A 7,411-nucleotide genomic window follows, 5' to 3' on the forward strand; every position below is an offset into this window, starting at 1 on the left:
AGAATATGCATTAAAAGACTATAATCTTACATACGAAGACTTAAACGCAATTCTAGAAGAAGTAAAACGTAATTTTACAGATGATCCACTAATAGCTGAAGTGGAAGAATTAAAACGTGAAGCTAATGAAATGACAAAAGCAGTCATAAACGAAGCAAATTCTGTATCTGTAGTTCAATTTTGGATTTTGGAACTTGAAAACAGGACAACTGAATACTTCAGTAAGTCTGATTGTGCTAATTTCCGTGATTGTGTGTTATACGCTATTTCTGTCCTGTACGACCTTTTTATTGACGATTCAATTGAAAATGCAGTATTGAACAGGCAGCTGACATCGTCAATCGAGGACATTTTGCAAACATTACTCACAAATGATTCCGTTCCTGTAACACAAACGTACCTAATGTCCCTGGAACTCATTGATAGTCTTACTGCAATGAATAGTTCAAACATGTTCTGTTCAACTGCCCCAATCCTTAGGACCCAACCGCAAAACCAAACTGTCTTAGGGGGATCTCAGATACGCTTATCTTGCAACGCGATTGGAGATCCTTCCCCAACCATTCATTGGTATTTCAATGACAGTCTGCTGGGAAACGAAAAAGGAGAAGAGTTAAAAATAGATACAGCTACGAATAAGAACAGTGGAAATTACAGATGTATGGCGGGAAATGTCGTAACTGATATTACCTCTGATGATGTCTTTGTCCTCGTAAAAGGTAAGTTATACTTTTACCATGATCAAGTATAATTGAATTAACTAGAAAGTATACCAAGACCACGTGTGCAAAGGAGGTTTTGTTATCGCAAATACGTTTTATTCAATTGTTCATATGCCCGTTCCTAGTCAGAAAATTCGACACTGGTCTTCATTTAGATTATATATTTAGGAGCACTGTAATTAATTGTTTATGGTTATTTTTGTGTTATGGTTAACTATTATGAAGTTTATTGTTATGTTTAAGAAGCAGATATAATGCAAGGGTTGGTTTATGTTTACGGTTCATTTGTTTATCTGATTTGTCATACATTTATCCCCGATAATATTTGTTCTTGATTTTAGGTTCTTTTCCGTTGAATCCATATCTTTTATGACTTTCATGTAATATATTCCAGTATGTCCACCTGGAACATTTTATGAAACTGAATCCTGTGAAGTATGTTTGAAAGATTCATATCAACGGAGCTGGAACCAAAGAGAATGCATTACTTGTCCAACTGGGTTTACTACATCAACGCAATTGTCACCGTCTGAAATGGAATGCATAGGTATGTAATATAATTCACGAACACACAATTTTAAGTATTTGTTTTAATAATATTTTAAATTTTGGACGTAATGCGTCATCTGATTGGCTGAAAGTCTTCCGTCTATCAGCTCGTACAAATAATTTTGTCATGTGCTCGTGACATCACCAATGTTTGTTTTTAAATGTACTCCTTACAAATGGAATTTATAATTAAATTTTAAGTAAGAGCTGTAATATTTTTCCTGTATATTCGAAATAGCCTAAACAATGTGGTGCACACTTTTAAATAACCCGCATTTTAAAGTTATATCCTCATAGACCGAAAAAAAAAATTGAAAGTCATTCATTAAAGGTTCTTTGAAATTGTTTTCAAACCCCTATGTATGTTACAAAAAGCCTTACTGAAAAACTATACATTATTTCAGTAACTACAATAAAATTTGAAAGCTAATGTTTTACCGATTTCACGCATGCTCTTCTTGAAATTCATTCAGAATATAAGTTGTTTGTTGTACATTGAAAGCTTAGATGATTGTAGTTTATAATGCAGTTGAAGCACAAATTCAAACATGACTTGTCGTTAGTATGATCACTTTTACTCTTTAAATTACTCTGACAGATGTAAATGAGTGTACAGATCAGCTGTCTGATTGTCAGCAAGTTTGTATTAATACCAATGGATCTTACTATTGTCAATGTGGGAGGAATTATAATCTGGAGACAGATGGAAAAACCTGTTCAGGTAAATGTAATAAGTTGTTTGACCAAATTTGTTTTTCTTAATTGTGGATTTTCGTCTACACACTTGATATATTCTAAGATACACGAGCTCATGTACAAAAATGTATTAAGGATGTATTAGGTGAGGTTTTGAAATTTTTATCAAATGTGTGGACTTGATTTTTCCCAACGATGCAGGGCACCTGTTATATATAAATGATTTTGGTTTATAAAGTCGATTTTTTTTTATACATTCTCATTCGACAATGTTTTTAAAAACGAAGAAACAAATAACAATACCTTCTTCTAAAGCAACTCGTAAATAATTTTTTTTTTAAAATTAAAAAAAATTGAAATACAAAATCGCCATCGTTTTTTTTTTTTGGTCACAATATGTTTTTACTGATGATTGTTTAAACAAGATTGAAGGTTTTTGGGTAGGGTAACTTCAAAGGCATATCACCAAGTTACATTCAAAAATTATTTGTGTGACATGTTTTCTCAATTGTGGTTGGTTTATATCAGGAACAGGACTTGGTGCGATCTGATGTGTTTTATTCTTGGGCACAGACTTCTTTCTTATATACATTTTGATAACAACGGATTCAACTAGGAATAGATAGACGTTACAAAAAAGCCATGCGTTAATATGTGCCTGCTGTCTAAAAACATTGATACCCTATGATTATGGATATGTGATAAATTAAAGTTGTATATCATTATTTTTATATTTTGCACTTTTTATTTACATTTGTATGGGTTAGCAGAAAATAACATGGAACTGATCATAGCCGCTGGTGTTGTTGTTGGAGTGGTAACTGTTATAGCTGTTGTTGTGTTATTTAAATTGTGGAAGACAAGACAACTGAGAAAAATGAAAATCAGGTAATAGATAAGGAAAATAACACTTTATAAAGGGACACCCTTAGAGCTTTTCTGGATTCACTTCCAACAGAAACACGTAAATCCAAATATTTGAAGACTAGTAATTTATTACGGGGAAATTGAAACAATATGGGCTATATTACTACAGGGGGCTACAATATATACAATGTAAAGCAAGAGTATAGCACATTTATTGGAAAACTTTAAACACTGACGAGTTGAAATGTAAACATCATATGTACACAAAAACATACACAATATGAAAACAGTTCTAAACCGTGCATTCAATTAAATATGAATAATATATATAAGTATATAGATGGTTGCTCAATGTGACCTCATTTTCGCAAGTCAGTATATATATAAGGCTTAAATGAAAAACGACACAGAATATATACAATTCGCAATAAAATAAATAATTTGATAAATACGCTGTACCTTTCGATATATCACTGGTGTTATTGATGAGGCTTCATTAAAAAAATCTCTGACAGGTATTGTACTTCGTAATCATATGATACATATTTGTTTTTTCTTTTAGACCATCAAGTGGTAGCGTGACGATTTCACAACCGGAACAAGTCCATGATACCGATCCGGCTAAAGCAAGAAGGATACAGACAACAAATTGAATTACTTACACATAGAAAAGTTTTATTATTATCATTCAAAATATGATTATTTTATTAATTTGTTAGTATTGAAATTATTTATGATTTGTACATGTACTCCACCAATAGAAAGATAAATTATAGCAATTTGATTTGAATATATGTATATAACCAGTATTTTTATTTTTTTTGTATTGCATATTTATCAAGATTTTATTTTGTTTTATTCAGTAATGAACTTAGTTAATGAACTGTATAATATACTACGCGACTGGTAACTATATGTTTGTCTTTTTCAAAGCTGTCCTGTTGTTCAATGATTACCTTTTTATTTTGCATGAATCACGTTTACTACGTCATATGATTGTTGTTGGACTGCACTTGTCTGTCGATGATAATTGTTGTAATAAAATATCTCAAAATTCAAGATGTATTATGCATAAAGTTATACCAAGGAATAAAAAGTATATACTCCCAATTCTTTTTATAATTAAAAATAACACTTATAAATTTTGTGGGTCTGAAAACATTTTCTTGATTTAACGTCACCATGCAGCAGTGATCTTAAACCTTTACACCATTTGCAAGCCAGTGGCGCGTTAATCCTAATCATATACAACTAACAAATATTAATTATATATCATTTTTTTTTCGTTCATTATTTTGTGCATAAATCAGGACGTTAGTATCCTTGTTTGAATAGTTTCAAGTTTGTCGTTTATACATATGACTATGCAGTATCGGTTTTACTCGGCAGCCTTTTATTCATTGTTGAAGATGACCTATAATTGTAACTTTCTATGTCATTTGGTCTCTGGTAGGGAGAGTTGCATAATTGGTAATCATACCACATCTTCTTGATTTTATATATCATGAAAAATGTACTGAACACCTCAAAACTATGACGCAATCGAAACTGTGTATTAGGATGTGGAGGTCGGTTATTTGTCCATACACAATATGTCATAGACACTTGTCATCGATACCTATTTCAATTGGTGTGTTACTCTCTTGCATGTTCACACTATGTATACCCCTCCCCCTAGATATACACATGTATAAAGACTTCATAACTTGTGGAATGTAGTTTGCGCCACAGGTGCTTGAGGACAGGATCCTGTATGAGCCCCATATAGTTCCTCTCCCTTATTATTATAAATCTCAAATTTTTCGATATATATCACTTATTTGTAACATATACATGTTACAGTAAATTTGTATAATCAGGGATTATGTAGAATCCCTGATTTTTCAGAGAATATGTAGAATCACTAAAATCATTAGTAATTATATATAATCCCTGAAAATAACCAGTGATTTACATAATCACTGAACATTTAATTAATTATTTTACAAATTCCCTAATATAATTTCAGGGATTATGAATAATTTAAGGATCCTTTGTTTGATAAAAAAATAATATATATATATATACAAATTATCATTTTTTACTTTCATATTCCTTGTCAGATGAATGAATTATGCTTTTAAACACCGAAGATGATCTTAAAGATATAACCAACACAGGGTTTCGAGATAAAGATATAGACTTCAAAATTATTAATATCAAGATTCCCTTTATAGCGATAACTTTATATGTATTGTTTGTTCATTAAAAGCCAGCGTTAAATGGATATCCATGTTATATTTGTAAATCCACAGAGCATGTTATGTGTGGTACATGTAAAACAAATGGTGAAGAAAATTATGGAACATTTTTATTTTTTTTTTATTATTTTTTTTTTTTTGTTCAAATGAACAAGAAATTCAAACAGAGAGAACGTACTTATCTAAATGTATCTATATATATATAGACAAACTAAGGACTGACAAGTAGGACAAAATTTTGGAGGAAGCTGGCATTTGGTGTAATATTCTCACAGAAATTCCACAGGGTAAAAAACGAAAAGGAATCCCAAAAAATATAATGGTAATTGTCCACCAAAAGTCTGAAAAAGGATATCGCCTGACCAAAAAAATATGGTATATCTTGCTTGAACAAGTTCGAGGTTGCAAAGTCTCTTATTTGGGGGTACCTACAGATATTTTTACTGGACGCTTTAGTTTCTCTTAAAATCTGATTTGATGTGAAGAAAAATGTGTTCTAAAATGTGGATATTGTGGTATAAACAGATGTGAAGCATACTATTTTAATATATATATATTGTGTTTAACATTTTGATATATTGTGCCTAACATTTAAAAAAAAAAGTTATAGTTTTGATATTTTGTGTTTAACATTTTACAATTTAGCTTTATACAGTGTAATTCTGTTTTAATATGATTTTATAGCATAAATTATTTGACTTTTATTCAATTTCTTTATAAATAAAATTAATTCTTCATTTCAGTTGTTATGTATTATATAATCCCTAACGTTTTTTCTAGTGATTTTACATAATCCCTGAAAATTTTAGTGATTATATAATCCCTAAACTGACCAGTGACTCTACATAATTTCAGGGATTCTATATAATAACTGATTGTACAAATTCACTGTAACATATATACTAATATACCATATTTATACTCTAAATATGCATGTTTACTATCAACGTGAATCTCGACTATCGCTCCAAAGTCGAGATTGACGTTGATAGTAAACATGCATATTTAGAGTATAAACTAATATGGTATATTAGTATATATATGGTACAAATAAGTGATATATATCGAAAAATCTGAGATTGATGATAATAAGGGGGAGGGACTATATGGGGCTCATAGATACAGGATCCTCACGGTCCTCAATTAAAGCACCTGTGTATTGTCCAAACTGGCCATTGTCAAATTAGTCTTTATAATATCAGTCATATCTATATATTTTCTATTGTAGTATCATATCTATCACCAAATTGTTTTACTTTAGATGCTCAATAGACCTGTCTTCAGGAAAATAAACACTTTCTGGCTAGTTTTTATAATTTCCCGCGCTTTCTTCTAGTTCTTCAGGTCTTGCTTCTGCGTGATGGAGAAGTTTGAGTTTACTATTTTGGGAATGGGTGAATTCCGAAATTATCCGAAAGACTTCTATTTTTTTCGCGCCAATTTTTATGTAAACAAAAATCATGTCAAAGAACTTCAATATCAACCAAAGATAAATGAATTTAGTAACCCAGTATTTCATCCAGCAGGGCATATGAAAAGTATTTGGTTTGAAAAGGGGGTTGATGGTCAGAAATATTGAAGGGTTGTACAAAAAAGAGAGAAAAAAGTCATTCCACCCCAAAAATAGTTAAAAATATTTTTGAAACATTGTCATTGTCATTGATCAGAGACGTCTGTGATGTCTCTGCATTGATGACATATACAAAGCAAACCGAAATAACCTTCATTATTATTGAACCTCTAGATCTAGGACTATAACATCACTGCAGCACTTGTTTCATAAATGGTAAATGCCCCTCCCTATTCAGAAAGAGCTGGGAACCAATTATTGAGGGGGATAGGACCTTTATCGGGACTCCAGGATCTGGTGTTTTTAAGCTCGGAATTTCAGGATTGACCCTTCGGGATCCAGGAGATCTATTTTTGAATTCCGGAATGTCAGGAATTAAATTTATTTAAATTACGGACGTCAGGATTTCGTGTTTTTAAGCCCAGGATTTTCGGGATAAGGACCCCTTCTACCCCCCTACAATTTAATTGTTTCTCAATTCATTTCATTCTGTTTAATTACCTAAATTACATGGAGGTCTTGTACTTTTTCCATTGAGACAACAAACCACCAGACACCATATAGAGTCTTCAACCGCATGAATCGTCACATGACTAAATGTAAAATATTTCCTTATGTTCAAATGGGAAAAGAAAACATTCTGATTTATGTACATGTATCAATGATAAACAAAAATCAAATATGACAGGCGGCATCTGATACGACCTCTGAGTCAAAGACATGAAAGAGCTTCAAAGTAGGTTCAAGTGGACAGTCACATTGAGAAA

At 31.5% G+C, this 7,411-nt stretch overlaps 1 long non-coding RNA gene across 1 annotated transcript; it reads left to right on the forward strand.

Annotated features, from left to right (window-relative positions):
* Positions 1 to 1,867: 1,867 nt before the first annotated feature.
* Positions 1,868 to 3,995, forward strand: LOC139500753 (uncharacterized). The gene is made up of 3 exons (XR_011658355.1): positions 1,868 to 1,992; positions 2,738 to 2,855; positions 3,397 to 3,995. It is a non-coding gene; the product is annotated as an uncharacterized lncRNA (long non-coding RNA).
* The last annotated feature ends 3,416 nt before the right edge of the window (positions 3,996 to 7,411 follow it).

This window comes from Mytilus edulis, chromosome 13 (assembly GCF_963676685.1).
Source record: "Mytilus edulis chromosome 13, xbMytEdul2.2, whole genome shotgun sequence".
NCBI lineage: Eukaryota > Metazoa > Mollusca > Bivalvia > Mytilida > Mytilidae > Mytilus > Mytilus edulis.